Source organism: Felis catus, chromosome C1, assembly GCF_018350175.1.
Source record: "Felis catus isolate Fca126 chromosome C1, F.catus_Fca126_mat1.0, whole genome shotgun sequence".
Lineage (NCBI taxonomy): Eukaryota > Metazoa > Chordata > Mammalia > Carnivora > Felidae > Felis > Felis catus.
Window position 1 is genome coordinate 26,722,869 of NC_058375.1, and position 16,784 is coordinate 26,739,652.

General features: G+C 52.4%; 1 protein-coding gene across 3 annotated transcripts in view; it reads right to left on the minus strand.

Moving 5' to 3' along the window:
• Positions 1-16,393, minus strand: part of DLGAP3 (DLG associated protein 3) — a 62,351-nt gene extending 45,958 nt beyond the window's left edge. For 2 of the 3 annotated variants that reach the window (XM_023258447.2, XM_023258445.2), the window contains exon 1: positions 16,206-16,393. The gene's annotated coding sequence lies outside the window, so the exon portion shown is untranslated. Of the gene's footprint in view, positions 1-12,114; positions 12,139-16,205 lie in introns of those variants that run through there. The other variant, XM_011284742.4, reaches the window with a different exon arrangement.
• Between the last annotated feature and the right edge of the window lie 391 nt (positions 16,394-16,784).

Sequence of the window (16,784 nt, forward strand, 5' to 3'; positions counted from 1 at the left end):
CCCCCACGAAGCTGTCTGGGAGAGCTACACGCTGGACACAATGGTCCAGATGGCAGCAAAGGGGTACAGTTGCTCTCTTGCTGGGGATCAGCCCTATCTAGTCCCCTCACACTGGAACCTATGAGGTCATCCCCATACCAGTTCCAACACAACAGAGCTTGCCACAAGCAAGGCCTGGAACTCATTTTGCTGCTGTAGTCCTGGGCTTCTGCAAGTTTCAGGCTTTGCCTACCCATCCCCTTTCCCTGTGTCAACTTAACCAGCATGGCCAGGATTCTGCTTCAGTTTTCCTGTCCGGTCCTCCACCACCCCCTGTCCTAACAGCAGCATATGTGGCGGGGGCTCACTACTGGGGAGCCTTAACACACAGCCAATGACCTGTAGCCCATACTGCTGTGTACATGGGTAGGCGTTCCTCCCCCAGCTGTCTGCCTCCTCCTGCATCCAGTTCTGCCTGAGCCCCCTTGACCATTTCAACACTTGGCTTTGCCCAGCTGCCTTTGGCAGCATCTCTTGTAGCTGGGCTGGTGCCCTTGTCCCTGACCTCTCTCAATCCTACCACCAGCCCTTAGGACCCCAGAGAAAAACTTCCTACACTTACTGCCCCCAGAAAATGGAGAAGGAAGGAGGAACAGAATATTAGGAGGAAGGCTTGGGGTCTTTTTCATTCCCCTTTATTGCTTTATTTAATCAAGTCTTCCTGGGGGGTTAGGGTAGGAATTTTACAGAAAACAGGCTTACTGCCCCAAAACACTCGAGACATTTAGGTAGAGGCAAGTCTAAATCCATCTCCTGACCCATTGGACAGTGCTCAGTCTGTGAATAACCCACACTACCTATAATCTCTTTGAAAATCCCACCTCAGGGGGCTTTGCACTTGATGTTCTCTCTGTTGGAACGCTCTGCCCCAGATATTCCCATGGCTTCCTCTGCCTCATCTTTCAGGTCTCAGCTCAGAGAGGCCTTCCCTGACCACTCACTAACTAAAGTTGAGCCCCATCCCCCAGGTACGCTCTACATCAGCCTGCTTCATTGCCTTCATAGCACTTATTGTTCTTTGAGATTATTTTCTTTATCTGTTACATGTTTATAGTATGTCTCCTGATAGTAGAACATAAGCTGCAGGACGGCATGGACTTTGTCTGTTTCATGTGCTGCAGTATTCTGGGTGTCTCGAACAATGTCTGACATTAACAGGTGCTCAAAAAAATATCTTCATGGGGGCACCTGGGTGGCTCAGTTGGTTAAGTGTCCAACTCTTGATTTCGGCTCAGGTCATGATCTCACGGTTTGTGAGTTCAAGCCCCACATCGGAGCCCACTGGGCTCTGTGCTGACAGTGCACAGAGCCTGCTTGGGATTCTCTACCCCCCCACCCGCCTCTCTGCCCCTCCCCCACTCATTCTCTCTCCCTATAAATAAACTAACTCTCTCAAAAAATAAACTAAATATATAGATATACAAATATAGACATATATATCTGTGTATCTGTATGAATGAAAGTCTTCACTTGCTACCCTCATCCACTCTACTCCTGTGCCCAATAGCCCAGAGAAAGGACCTCCACTCCTTTCCATCTAAAAGCTTTAGAGAGCCCCTAAAGGATTTAGTATTAGAAGACCAGCCTCCAAACCCAGCCCTGCTCACCATACCTATCTAGCCCCTCTCAACTGGGCAGATACAGATGGGTTTTTTTCTAGCTGCATCTGGGTCTCTCCAGATGTGCCCCTTTGCACAGCTCAAGGAAGGCATTTGGGAGAAAGAGGAAGAAAGAGTGGGGAAAATGACTCTCCCCACACTGCAGACAAGAATGAGACTCTGAAGAGGGAATCTCAGGGCTCAGGGTCCACCACCCACACCAAGTAGGTCTCTTTATTCAGACTCTCTGGGTTCCAGCTCCTCTCCCAGCTGGGGCCATATAGCCAAGAGACACCAGAGCAAAGTTCAGTTTTCCTCCTTCTCCAGGGCTGCCAAAGGCCCTGCGGGACACAATTCAGCCTGGTCTCCACCACCCCCTCCTCCTTCCTAATTGCAGCCATGGCCAACTGCTTTTGGCCTGCTCCTCCCTTCCTGCCAAGTGAACCAATTCTCAGTCTCTTCTGCCTTGTCATGTCCATGTTCCCCCTCCTGAAGATCTCCAGAAGCCTCCTTTGGGGGAAGTCATGCCTGCCCACTGCTGTAAGGCAAGACTCTTAGGACCAGACTCCTAGAGGACCCTGGTCAGAGGCAGCTAGTCAGAGAGACTGTGGGACTTGAGTTAAACTATTTGGGTTCATGTCCCAGGTCCACCACTTACTAGACATGTGGGCTTAAGGAAGGCCCTTCATCTCTCTTGAGCTCTCTTCACCTCAACTTCCAAATGGGGGCAAAAATAGTTCCTTTCTCATTGCATTGTCACAAAGATTAAGATAATACAGGCAAACTGTCCATCAATCCTATTGATAATGAGGGAGAAACCACTAAAGTGTGTGAGGTCTGGAAGCAGGGTCTCTAAGACCATTCTCAAATGGCCGTGGGCAAAGGCTGTAGCCATACCTGACTCAGGTTTGGATCAGAAATGGGTGCTCTGGAAACTCATTTGTTTCATGTTTCACCCAGGACTTTCTGTTTGCCTGAGCTCCTTTGGAAGACTTCCTACACCTTGAGCATGCTGAAGATAGCAGAGCAGCCCTGGAGGCCAAAGATAGTGGCATTTGAGACTAGAGGCCCTTGATTTGCAGACCCACCAAACCCTGAAGCCAGGGCTGGTGGTCTCTCTTCCACCGCCAGGGATCTGAAAGGGAAAGCCCAGTGACCTTGTTGCTGGGTATTGGAAAGACAATCATCTGCCTCAAACCATTATATTGCAGCCTACCTGCATGACGCTGAAAAACTTGCTTATCTGAGTCCCAATTTGCTCATCTGGAAAATAGGGATAATACCTACCTCCTAAGGTTGTGGCAATGAGTAAACAAGCTGATCTAACCAAGGCAGCTGACACTATGTCTCCATATGGTGGCTTCTTTTGACTTTAGCACCCCAGCACCTTCTGCCATTTGCAGGTGTTTGATAAAATTTGGGCTGCTGCTTCTCTGGCCTCCATGATGCTGCCAGACTTCACCCTGCCAGAGCCATTAGAGAACAACAGGTAGGATCCCAAGCCCATGGCAAGGGTCCACTGGGCAGCAGCTTCTCAGGCAGGCCAGGCCCATGGCCTTTCTTACTATCTGGCCCAGATGTCTGGTTTCCTCATGGAATCCAGAATTTAGGTCTGCCTCCTGAGTTAGCACACCGTCCTGTAAGCTCTCTGTGTCAGCTTGGACGGGGGCTGCCTGCATCAAGACCTGTCTCCTCCTCTGGGTTTCTCCTACAGGGGAGTCACACACAGGGCCCCCATGAAGGCCGGTTGGTTGGCTGACTGCCAGAGTTCACGTGGTAACACCTCCCACCCCTTACCACTGCCTGATCCTGTCCCAGCCTCCAGGGTACCTTAGCCTCTGCTCTCCTCTCTGGATTTCTAGGCTTAGCAGGAGCCACAACCACAGTGGGAGACAGCATGGGGAGAGGAGACAGTACAGACTGTGAGATCCCTCCGTATGGAAGGCCTGCCCTCCCAGCTCTGCCCTCTGAAGAATAGTATCCATTCTTCCAAGAAACCTTACTTACTTACGAGTGCCCTCCCCATCAATCCCAGGACACAGCAGTTGCTATCTCCTCTTAGGCCCCATACTTCAACCCAATAGGGTAAATATTTGTTTGTAGCCTGTGAGCTCCTTGAAAACCAGGATTCATCCGATCTGTTTCTGTATGGACAAGACCTGGCATATAATAGATGCTCAGTAAGTGATTGAGCCATCAAGAAGTAGTACCCCTCAGCTGGGGCACAGGGCGTAGAGGAGAGACAGAAGGTGGCAGCAGGGAAATGACTGCCTGCAGCTGGATCAGAACTCCCCAGCAGGCAGAGCTGGACCAGGGTGATGTGGGTTTCCTGAAGAACGGGGCATGTTCTGTCTAGGGAAGCATGTTAGCAGAAGTTGGAGGGCCACTTTGGAGGGATGCTATAGAATGGATTCAAGCACTGAACACATTTCAGACAGACAACGTCTGCTGCCTTTCAACTCTGAAGTCCAAGGTGCAGCTCTGTGAATGCCTACAACAGAGCAGGCATTGTATCAAGTGCTTTTGATGCATATCTTTATGCAATCCTCGCAAACTCTCCTTTGCAGTGGGTACCATTTTTACTCCCATTTTACAGATGAGGGACTGAGGCATATTGAAAAATATAAAGAAAATTGCCCAAGGTCACAGGGGTGGAGGAAGAGGAACTGAAATCTGGTCTGAGTCCAGGCCCAACATTCTCAACCACTGGGAGACCAAGCCCAAGCAGGTCAAAAGTTGCATGTCTCTCTGACCAAATGGATTTGATGAGGCCCCCAAGTGGACTCCCAGTGTGTCCTGACTCATCACTCAGCCTCAGAAAACCTCCATCCCTGCTATCCCTCCCTCGCACATGGGCACATGTTGCCAAGGCTGCTTATTCACAGTTTAACATATGTGCTCATCCAGAGTCAGATTACACAGCCATGCATATCATCCAACACAATTCACGTGGCATTTGTCATATATATAGGCATCATCTACATAATGTGCACAAATACACACAAACTTGTTCCCACAAGGGTTCACACATCTGCATTTTTATCCAATGGACATTGATGCTTCTACACAGAGAAGCTGCACAGATGCAAACCTCACATACATGTTCATTCACATGTTTATCCCCAAACAACAAATATACATGTTCATTCCACATCACTCAGGCACCCACATCTGCTCAATGTCGTACACCAAATCCTCCCCCAACAAGAACTTTATCCATTGTTCCCAGATCCAGTACTAGGCCCAGGTGAGCAATGATGCTCCCTCCCTCTGGGGTTGGCCAGGCAGTCCTGAAAGGGGGAGAAGGCTCAGCCTGCCTGTGATGGATGGAATTAATCTATTGAGCTGGAGAAACTAAATAATTAAATCCCTAATCACCCCCCCAAGCCAGCCCAGGCCAATATAGCTGAGGGAGGGAGGGGGCTCTGAGGCCCAGACCAATATCCTAGAGAGGGGGAGGGGCTTGGGAAGAAAGAGATGGACAGAACCCTCCAGGAGTGCTCTCAGGGAGGAGCTCTAGCAGGCCGGCAGACAGACAGACAGACTGACATGGTTCTCAAGGGCCACAGGCTCTCCCTTTCCATGCTTGAGAAGAAAGCCTACCACCATCCATTGATACAGAGTGAGAGGATTGTGCCCCCCCCCCGGACCCCTCCCTTCCCCTCCACAGATGCATCCTGGGAGTGCATGGGGATAGCAGACAGACACTCAAACTGCCCAGGACTGTGGCTGCCAATGGGGTCCGCCCAAAGTGGGGCTGATCCTACCATCGGTAGGGGCCTAGCACACCCCTGCCTCATTCAGAGCAGGTCCCTCCACAGCCTGATGCAGATGGCAGGGAAGGACCCCTCCACACAGGTGCACCTGCTTCCCTCAGGAAGTGGGTCCAGCACGTGGCTAAGAGGCTGAGAATGGGGCAGAGGCCTGGGCAGGGGGGCTCACGGAATCAGCCTGGGAGCAGGCCCCAGTCCCATTGGCTGAAAAGTGGGTCATTTTCCTTTTGAAAAATAGTGAGAAAATGGAGAAGTAGGTCGGGCTCTCATCCCCTCAGCCCCAGGCACCATCCCCGACTTGTCGGGTGGGGTGAGGAGAGATCTGCACATGCCACGGCCCGGCCCCATCTCCCCCAGGACGCTGCCAGGGAGACCCCCAGCACAGGAGGCCAAGGTCATCAGCATTACTCAGGACACCCAAAGGGCACGGGCACTCAGAGGCCAGGACTGGAGCTCAAGCCCCACCCTGCCCTGGGGGCCCTGGGGTGAAAGCAGCTAGGGCCAAACCACGGGCAGGGTGGGGGCTCCAGCACATAGGACCCTGAGGAGCCTCCTCCCATCCTCACGTCTGTCGTGATACCTCCTCTCTTCTCCCTTTCCTCTTCGTCCACGTGGGCAGAGTCGTTGCCATGACACCGCGGGCAGGTGGGCGGCTCTGGCGGCAGCTTCGGCCCAACCCCCAAGCTCGGAGCCCAGGTGGGAGGGGAGCGGCGACAGCGCCCCCGCCCCTAGTCCAGATGGAGAGGAGATTGGCAGAAGGCCCCCAGACACCTAGAGCCTGCAGGGGGCTCTAGCACTGGCCTCGGGGGGATGAGGCAACCCGAGCGCGAGCCTGGAGGTCTGGGGGAGCAGCTCAAAGAGGGCTGTAGGCCTTAACCGGCCCTACCCCAGTTCGGGGAGCGGCACGGGGCGGGGCTGGCCCACCACTCCCACTTCTCCCCTTTCTCGCCGGCCCTCCTCCCGGCTTGCCCCACGTCTCGAGTCTCAGTCCCTTCCCGCCCGCCGCCAACCAGCCCCGCCTGAGGTCTAACCTCAGTCCCGCACTCTGCTACACCGGCGCGATTCCCCGTGTCTCTTGGGAGAGAGGAAAACAGCCAAAGTTGAGACTCTCCGAGAGATTCCTCCCCTACCACCCCCACCAACCCCCCCCCCCATCCTCTGGAAAACGGGTCCCTTTTCCCTGGATGTCCCCACATACCTGAATTCACATCACAGCCTGGGGGAACCACTCACTCCTGAGCCCATACTCGGCCAAGGCACCCACCCCACCAGGAGAGAGGACCCAGAATGGAGCAGGGAGAGGAAGAGGGGAGGGAAAATGCTGAGGAGGCTGCCCTGCCTCCACCATATCTGACTTCAGGAAGGCTGGCCCAGAGCCCTGAATCCTTTCCGGGTCTGGGTCCAGACCCAAGGGCCTCTGTCCTAAGTCTCTGTGGCTCTGACCTCCTAAGACCCTTCTCCCTGTCCAGAATGTTGTTCCCTACCCTGTTCCCTAAGGCAGGAGCCCTGTATCACTGACCAAATGGAACCAGAGGGACCCCTACACAGCAGCCCTCTGTAATCTGGCTGGCAGGGGTAGGCCTAGGTGGGGTGGTGGTGACAAGACCCAAAAGGAAGGGAGAATGTCAGCCAGGGTTATCTGGAAGGTGTCCGGCTTGCCATGGGGTGTTCATGACATGCAAACCACATACACACATAAAGACATTTTTACTTTCTTCCTTAGCTGTCTCCAGCTGAGACAATAGATCTGACTGGCCAAAATACATACGTGTGCATGTGTGTGCACAGGAGTGCATGCACGCATGTGTTTACACATTGCATCTCCTTTTATCCACCTCTACTTCCACTGTTCTACATCAAAGCGGCCCTCATCCTAAGTTCTCACCAAAGCTACCTCAGCAGGCTCCTAACTGGTCTCCCTACCTCACATCTTGGCCCAACCCCCATCTATTCTCCTCACTGGCTGCCAGTGTGATCTGTCTAAAATGTGTTTATTCAACAAATATGTATTGAATACCTACTCCGAGCCAGGCACTCCTCTGGACACAGTAAATACAGCAGTGAACAAAACGGACAAAGCTCCCATTCTGAAGAAGTTTATATTCTAGTACAGCATGTATTATAGCATGTATATTAGAATGTATAGGGTATATATCCCCTACATACACCTCTGAGCACCACAGCGTCTGATCAGCCTCGGGCTTGGCTCCCTGACTCCGAAAAAGATGATAAACAAAGATATTTAATAATGGAGTGGGGTGAGGAGACAGAAAGACAAGGGGATAGTCAAGATTGACTGTGGGGGAGGCCTCTCCAAAAATGTGACTTTTGAGCAAAGACTTGAATAAAGTAAGAGAGCAAATCACATGGGTATCTGGGGGAAGAACGTTTCAAGCTGAGGGAAAAGTTAGTACAATGGCCTCAAGGTGGGACTGTGTTCACCATCTTTGGTTCTTGTGGAACCAAAAGGCAGCCCTTGTAGGGATGACACCTGAGATCAGGGAGGTCACTGGTGACTGGGAGGTCAGCATTTATGTCACTCAAGCCCCACTAAGCACTTTGGATTCCATTCTGAGATGAAAAGCCATTGGAAAGGCAGGACCTCATCTTACTCAGGCTGGTTTTCCAGGGGAGAATCTGTGGGGGAGGGGGCTGGCAACGGTGGAAATAGGGAGACCAGCTAGGACATTTCCTGTCACTGAAACACCTTTTCCTACAGTTGTCCACCTGGGGAATACCTGTTCTAACTTCAGGCTGTGGCTCAAGGGCCTCCTCTTCTATGGATCCTTTGCCAAACCCTTCTCCTCCCCACCCCAGAACTGACCAACCTCTCTATAGGTCTCCACCATCTCCAACGAACATTTATGTTGCACCACCTTCCTTAATACTCTCCTTACTTGGTTCCAGGTCTTTTACCTTCCCTAGATTGTAAGTTACCTGAGGTCAAGGACCATCCCCAGTGTCCAGTACAGACTGTAGCAGATCGTAGGCATAAAATAAACATTGGCTGAATGAAGGGATGCATTGGATGAGGCACATGTGGTGTAAAAGGGACGATCTGCAGGCTGTTGTTAACATGTGAGTGGGTGAGTGAGGTGCACATGTATGCACTCACCAGGTGCAATTAGGCCAGTGTTAGCATATGCCCACATATCTCTGCATACTCTGTTTATATGTATGTTTGTTAGCATGTAAGTACATGGTGACAAATACATTCCTGTAGATTTATTCATGTGTGTACATGTTAGAATGTGCATTTAGGTCAAGGTAGGCATACTGAAGCATAGACAAGTAATATACACAGACACACATACACACATATTGCCACATGCCCTGCACGTGTGAGACTCATACACATACTCAGGCCTCTCTAATATCCCTGCCCCTTTCACCCACCAAGGCTACTTTGTTCTGCTTGATTCTTGAAATGTCTGTGATCATGTTAATGTTTAATCTCCCATATTCTTTCCCCACATACACTCCTAAGCGCCATAGCATCTGATCAGCTTGGGTTCGACTCCCTCACTTAGCTATCCTCAAGGCCTGTATAGGTTTCTCCTCTGAAAACCCACATCCTATGGATGGTAGTGAGGAACATGAAAATTTGAGACATCTCAAAGAGGCTGCTTTCTGGAGAAGAGCCACAGGCATCAGAGTGGATCAAATTCAAGCCTGTGGGAAAACAACTTTTGGACAGCCCCAGTGTTTAGCCAGAATCTCTCTCTCTCTTTCACTCTTTCTCTCGGTCACATTTATTCACATGACCCAACTTAAGTGCATATATTCATATGCTATTAATTCATGTGTGCACATATGTCCCCACATCCATGCTCACATGCAAACTTAAACACATATGCACCGTTGAGTGAGCACCCCAATACACACACACACTCACACATAGGTTTAATTGTCTTCGAAGTCACATATATACGTGGATGCGCACATAAAGTCATACATACATATACTTAGGTATACATGTCTCAACACTTATACACAAGTCCGTTAATGTGTTTGAATACATTCATACACCATACTCATGCATATGTGTACATATCCACAGTCACATACCCACTCACAGGCAGAAAAACACATACATGTGCACTGGAAGAGCAGAGATATACAGTCCATCCCCTGACTTCTATCCTGTGAAGAAAGCCAGGAGTCCATATTCTCTCCAAAGGACATCACAGGTTTGCACTCCCTCTCTTTCTTGCCAGTCTCCCACTTCTCCATTTGGAAAGTTGTTCCTACTATCAATAGGATATGTCCCACTCCTGGACACACCCCATTCCCACCCACTCTCAGAAAAAAAGTCATTCTAAAAATGGGCTCTGTTATCCCTTTGTCCGATGCCTGTAGTAACCAATATTTCCTCAGGCAACCTGGAGGATCAGTAACAATGAAGCAGGTGCACCTTGGAGTAGGTGTACTTTTACCCACCGAAGAGGCAGCTCCCACCCCCACCCCCATATACATATGTAACTCTTAAATTTAAAAAGAGAAAATAAAGAGAAAATATCAAGATCAGAGTTTTTCCTCCCAGTACCTCTGGATATGGTCCACTGCTCCCAGACTCCAAAACAGTTACTGGAGCAGAAGAAGGAACAGTCAGATTATCTCTGGGCCCTAAAACCTCCTGAGATGCCTCTCCTTTCCTAGAGGGCAACTTCATGATGTTCAGTGGACCTCTTCCACCCCAGCCCAAGGACCCTGCCAAAGAGAGGATCTCAAGGCTCCAAAATGTAAAGATGATGACCTTGGCTCAAGATAACAAAAAAAGCAAGTATTTAAAAAAACAGGAGCTGGGTAGGGAGCAGGGAGGGAAGCTGAAGACACCTCCCAGCAGGAAAGTGGCTGCCGGAACACTGGATCATGAATAGCAGGACTCTCCAAGGGGCCAGGGAGAGGGAGGTGGACATCCAGTATTCCGTGTGGGGGTGGAGGGGTGACTGCTTCAGGCAGTAGCAGCAGATCCAAAGTAAAGTCTTATCAAAGCTGTTATGTAACCAAGGGAGCTGAGTGGAGCACAAACACCTCCCCTCCCCAAACAGGCACCCACACCCACACCCACCACCTCCCAGCACCCACAGCATAGGAAAACTCAGCTCCTCCCAAGCAGCTAGAGAAGAGCAGAATCATCTTGATGAGTTACATCAAAACCATGATGGGTGATGGGCTCCTTATTAACGAGAAGTCACATCTGGGAAAGAATGAACTGGCTCAGCTTGGGGTCCCTACATACTTCCCCCTTTTCTTGAACTCCCTGCCACACCCAGTTTTTGCCCAGCATCATCTGGAACCCTCTCTGCTCTCCCCTCAAGAAGGATCCCATTTGAATATTTGATTGTGCCCTTGGGGATGGGAAGTGAAGCTGCCATCAACCCCTCCTGCCTGTTGTTCCCCCATAGTCTCATCTGCATGTCCTGACATTTGGCTCTCATCCCCCTGGGATGACAAGGGAAAGGACCTGGAGAAATAAGGCCTTGCTCTATTCCCTTCTGAGTTACAAAGACGAAGTCCAAGAACCCAGAAAATTGAGATAACTCTAGGTTAGTGGGGAAAAGATTTCCAAGGAAGCTGAGGATTGAAACCCAGACGCTATCCCCTAATTTCAGGGGGGGGGGGTTCTCCCCCAGATCTTCCTCTTCTCATTGCCCTGTCTCCAGTGGCTTCCTCCTTCTCTGCTCTGTGGCTCTGAACAACCCCACCCACTCTTGAATCCTTTGCTTGGAAATCTTCCTCCCCAACAAAAGTCTCTCCCAAATGCTGCTCTGAGCTGTGTTTGGGGTAGGCAGAGCATGAGACAGGCTTGCAGAATATTTAACTGTCCCCTGCCTCAATTCCAAAGTATGCTGGGCAAAGGAGTACCACATAGTCAATCAAACTGTCCTGAACTCCTGAGCTCTATCTACCCCAGGCCTAACTAGTAAACCTAAGCTCTCCTAATCCAGAACTGTCTTGAGTCTGAACTTCTGGGACCCAGTAAGAGAAAAGCTGGTGCCCATACCCCTGAGCTTCTTGCACTAAAAACTATCCAGAAGAGAGCTCACAGCCACAATATCATCCTCCATTCCTACCTCCACACTAACAGAAAGGTGGTTTTGGAAAGGGGAGGGGGAACTGAAACAGGAAAAGAGGAATCCTTTTCTCAAATACCACTAATAATTGTGAGGCCAAAGACAGAGGGAGGACCCCAGAATCTATCTTTCCATCCAGGGACTCCTTCCTTGGAAAGTGGGTCATCTGGGAGAATTTTTCTAGTGAGCCCTCAGCACTGCCTAGTCACCATTCCATCATCGGGTCCCAACGCAGCCCCATTCAAGACCCAAGACAGTTCCGAAGAAGCAGATTCCCGCCGAGTCCCGTTCAGCACTCGGGACAGCTCCCAGCGACTCTGAGGGGCCAGTCCCCAGAAACCCAGGATGCTTCACCCCACCACACAAGGGTGCTCTTTAAAACAGAAGCCCCTCTCCCCTGCCCATCCCACACTCGCTCCCGTCCACCGGGAGCACCTGGTATTGCTCCCTTCCTTCTATGTCCAAAGAGAGAAAAGAAACCCAGACACGAGGCTTCCCTGAGGGAGCCTAGAGAGAGGACCCCACCCACCTCCTTTCAGCCCTGAGCCTCTCAACGCCACTCACAGCTGGTTCTAAAAACCACTTTTCCTTCTTAACCACCACCCCAAAGATAAGAGAAATACTCACGTGGGGGCTCCCAGCCCTGTAGGCAGATGTGGTGGGGGGAGGCAGAGAGAGGTAGCTCCCCACACCCTGATCTGAGCCCCCTTTCTGAAGGAGCCAGCTCCCATCTGGACTGGGGGGAGGAGAGACATGTGGAAGCACTGATTGAGGGGAGGGGAGAAGGGAAAGGGGAGGAGGCAGTAGCGGGGGACTGCGGGGTGGGGGTGTCGAGATGGGGGCAAGGGAATCCTTTTTAATTTCATTCTCTCCCCATGTCTACATCAGCCCTGCAGGCTCAGCTCTTTAATATTTACACATAGGAAGAGGAGAGGATGAGAAAGAACAGAGAGTGAGGGGAGCAGGAGATACCTGAGCTCAAAGGACACAGAGGCAGGGGCCTTCAGGAGCGGGGAGTTTGAGCCCCCCACATCATTCCCAGCCCACTCCCATTCTCAGCTCTTGACTGGAAGGAAGGAGGAACCCTGGTACCATTCTGTCCCTTTGTTAACAAGACACTTTGAAGCTGCATCAGAAAAAGATCAGATCCCCACCCACATACCTGGACACCCCCACAAACCCAGATTTCTTGGGTGACTTATGTGCAGATGGTAGAGGCAGTATTCATGTGCAAGCATGTTCTGATACTTGAAAGCATGTTTCCATGTGGGTTGCTGTGTAGAAGCATATGAACATGTCAGCTAGCATGTACAGGTCTATACAAGAATGCTCTGAGTGTATTCACATGTAATAGCTCAGGCAATCATACCCAAACTTATGTAATCAAACGTGTAAATCAGCCCCCCAGTGACCTACCCCCAGCTCTCTAGCTACAATCCAAGGACAAGGCCATCCACTTCTCTAGAAGCCCTTATTTACTGGCCCCCTCCCTCAGAGCCTCACTTTTTCTTTCTGTGACATGGGAAGAAGAGCTGGTGGGAAGGCATGCTGCATTTGAGCCCAGGGACTCGACAAGTTATTAGCAACAATGAGCTGGCAGCTCGTTACCATAACGATGGTGCCACTGCCTCACCCCAGCTCAAACCCAGACTCCCCAGACAGCAGGAGGCCCGCTGAGCCAGCAGTCTTCAGACTGGGGGGCGGGTAAAGAAGGAATCAAGACATAATGCTTGTATAGTGGAGGGTACACAGCTGTTCTTCCAACTCCCACTGAGACAACACGTTGAATCCACCAAGTGGGAATAATATCAGACTCTGGAAAGGTTTCCTGACCATGGGGATGATAAGACACTAGAAGGGATCTGTAGAAGCCCCTCTAGACAAAAGGTTCTTTTGTTACTTGCTCCCTTCATCGCCTCACTCCAAGAACCTCTTCTACTGATCTTAGTAGACTAAGAGAAAAAACAAAACAAACAAACAAACAAAAAACAGCCAAACAGAAGGCCCCTGTCTGAATTTCAGTCTTCCCGTCTGTGAAATGGGGACAATTATCCTATCATTTCCCCTAGACTTCCAGAAAGTTTAATTAGAAAGGGTTTAAGGGTAACTATAGACCCTTCCCAAACCAGAAAAGCCCCAGAAGTTTCTCTACCCAACAGGAATCCATGAAATAAGGAATTGTCAGGCCAGCTAGAGGCAAAATGCATCAGAAATTGGGTGGGATGAAGGAAAATGGAGCTCAGCCAGCTCAAGCCCTAACATCAGCTGGAGAGAGATGATGTGAGGTGCCAGGCAGCAGCCGAGCTGCCACAGAAGAAAAGTCTGGGAGTCTGGCCTTCAGCAACTCCAGCCCCTCACCAGCAGGTATCAAGACAAACCCATGGCCTACACAGTGGTGGGTATGGTTACAAATCCCCATCCCCAATAACATCTATCTCTCTTTTTGAAAAGGGCCCCAGGTTGAAAGATCTACAGCCTTAGGCTTAGTTAGTCTTTGATTCTTCTCCTCAAATCCCCTCTGCTGAGCTCTGATGGGCACGGATGGGGGTGGGAGGGGGAGAATTCCAGGAAGGGAAAGCAACAAGGGGGGTTGGAAAGTTCCTGGGCTAAGACTAGCCAGGAACACACAGGTTTGCTGTGTGACCTTGGGCAAGTCCCCTCCCTTCTCTGGGCTTCAGTGTCCTCACTTTATAATTAAGAGGTTAGACGAAGTTAATTCTAAGGTCCTTTCTCTGGCCATCATTCAATAGCTACATACAAATTCACTCCTTGGACATGAGCACCCTGGCATAAAATGCCAGTGGGCACTATCTGCTAGATCAGTGGGACAGTGGGAGTGAGGGATGCAGGGCTTGTATCTGAGGCTGTTCATCCTATGTTCATGTTCCTTTTAGAAACACCTGCCACCCTAGCCCTCCCGGCTCCCTTTTTAGACCCTGATTCACTGCCAACTCACGAAGCCTCTCCCTTCCCTCCCTCCTCTCTTTCTCCCCCTCTCTCCCTTTTAGGCCTTGGCAGCTGGGTGCAGAAGTAGCCCCAGCAGTCAGGGAATGCTGGGGTGAGGTGAAGATCAGTGCCCCCAGGGTCAGAGAGAACACACCAGGGAGTACTATTCTTTAACCTTGGCCCAGCCCAGCTCTTTGAAATCACCCAAAGACCTAGGTTGGAGTCTTTCTGTTCCACTGATTAGCAGGGTGAAATCATGAGAAATGCAATTCACCTCTCAAACCTCAACATCCTCATCTGTAAATTGGCATTGTATTTAGTTGAATTACATGAAGTTGCTGTTTTCGTAGGTAAAAAGCAAAAACAACTGAATACTGACAATTTCATATGGCTTAACCTGGCCTGCCTGCTTCCCAAGGCTGTTTGGGGATAAGAAGAAAGAGTTGAGAGGGGAGTATTTTTCAAAAGCCCTGGGCTGATAGAAGGGCATTGTTTTCCTACTATTATTACTTCAAAGAGCTTTAGCACAGACCCACCTGGAGCCAAGGAACTGAACAAATGACCCAGAACTTGGAAATTTAGGACTTGGAAGTCTGGGAGACAGCCACCTGCTCTGATGACTAACAACAGGACAGAAGCTTCCACCTGGCCTCCTCAGCTCCTGGCACTAAAGGGCCCTTGGTGAAACATTACTGGGCTGACACAAGTTCCCAGGCTCCAAGATGAAGCACACAGACACTCCAGCTCACCCCTGGTCATACTACCACCAGGGGCCCCAGCAGGCAGGAAGGACACAACCAGTAGCATCCTAGAGGATACCCCCTGAGGTAGGTGAAGGTGAGGATCAAGGTGGGGAGTACAATGCAGCTCTTGCCTGAGTCAGAGGTGAGGAGTCACAGGGGAGGAGGGATGATCTGACCTCAGAAAAGTCTGATCTCCCTGTCCCATGCCTCCACACCACCAGGAATCCCCTGGGGAGAGGAGGGACAAGGCCCAGGTGTCAGTGATTCAGAATGAACCCTGCTCAGATACATTCTCACACAGCCAACACACACACACAGGCCACAGACACCTGGACCCACTCACAGAGACACAGTCACACTGGCACACACACATCCTATTCACATACACACGCACAGAGACATACACAGGCACACACGGTGACAGCACACACACTCATTCACACACATGTCTACAGATACATACACTGTAACACACTCCACACTCACTGCATACACCCACTGACACACACTCACCCACAATGACACACGCACACACTCACTGCATACACTCACTGCCATACAGAATCACCCACAGACCCACACGGTGACACACTCACACTCATCACAGACACAGTGACACGCACTCACACTCACACACCTGCAAAGGAAACTTCTCTCCGGATCTCCCCAACACCACCACTTCCCCCCCACAACCCGGCTGGCTACTCCCTCCCCGGCCCGAGCCTCCAGCCCCGGCCAGCACTGGGCCGGGGCTGGCCGGCCCCCGAGGCTCAACCCCGGAGGGCCGGTCCTCGCTCCGCGTGGTCCCCCTGCCCGTGTCCGGGGTCAGGCCCGCGGCCGCCAGGCCGGGGCGGGGGCGGGGGCGGCGGAGGAGGCCCAGCCCTCCCCCCACCGCTCCCGGGGCCGGGAGCCGAGGCCGCGGGAGCCCGGGGCGTGGGCGGCGCCGGGGCCGCAGCCAGGCCGAGGCTGGGGGGCGCTGCAGAGGGCGCCGCGAGCGCGGCCCCGTCCCCACCCCTCCCCGCGGCTTACCTGGCCCGGCTCGGGCTCCGGCCGGGTTACATGGTGCCGGCGGCCCGGGCCGGGGGCGCTGCGGCGGCGGGCGGGCGGACGGGCGGGCAGGGACGGGGCCCGGCACTGCGGAGCCCCCAGCGGAGGGGCCGCGCCGGCTGCGGAGCCCCGAGCGAGCGCCGAGCGGCAGCGGGCGCGGGAGCGGGAGGCGGCCAAGCCACGGAGGCTGGATTTCCCGGGGACCAGGAAGGGGAGGCGGGGGGATCCCGCCCGCGCGCTCCGCCCCCGCCCCCGCCCCCACGCAGGGCTGCCGAGCCCGGGAGAGGGAGGGGGACCGAGCTCCCCGCCCCCGCACCGGACCCAGGAGGGCCGAGGTCGCAGCCGGCGGACGGCCGCCGGGGTCTCGGAGGAGCGCCCGCCGGGCGGAGCGACAGCCCTGGGGAGGCCCCCAGCTCGGGGGTGCGAACCAGCTCCCCTCCCCGGGGACCACCGGGTCCGTGTCCGCCCGACCCAGGAACAGGCACACGGTGTCACGACCAAGCACAGCCGACCTAGGCACAGGGACCCAAGCCCCGAGGCGGGCGGCCGGGGAGACAGTCG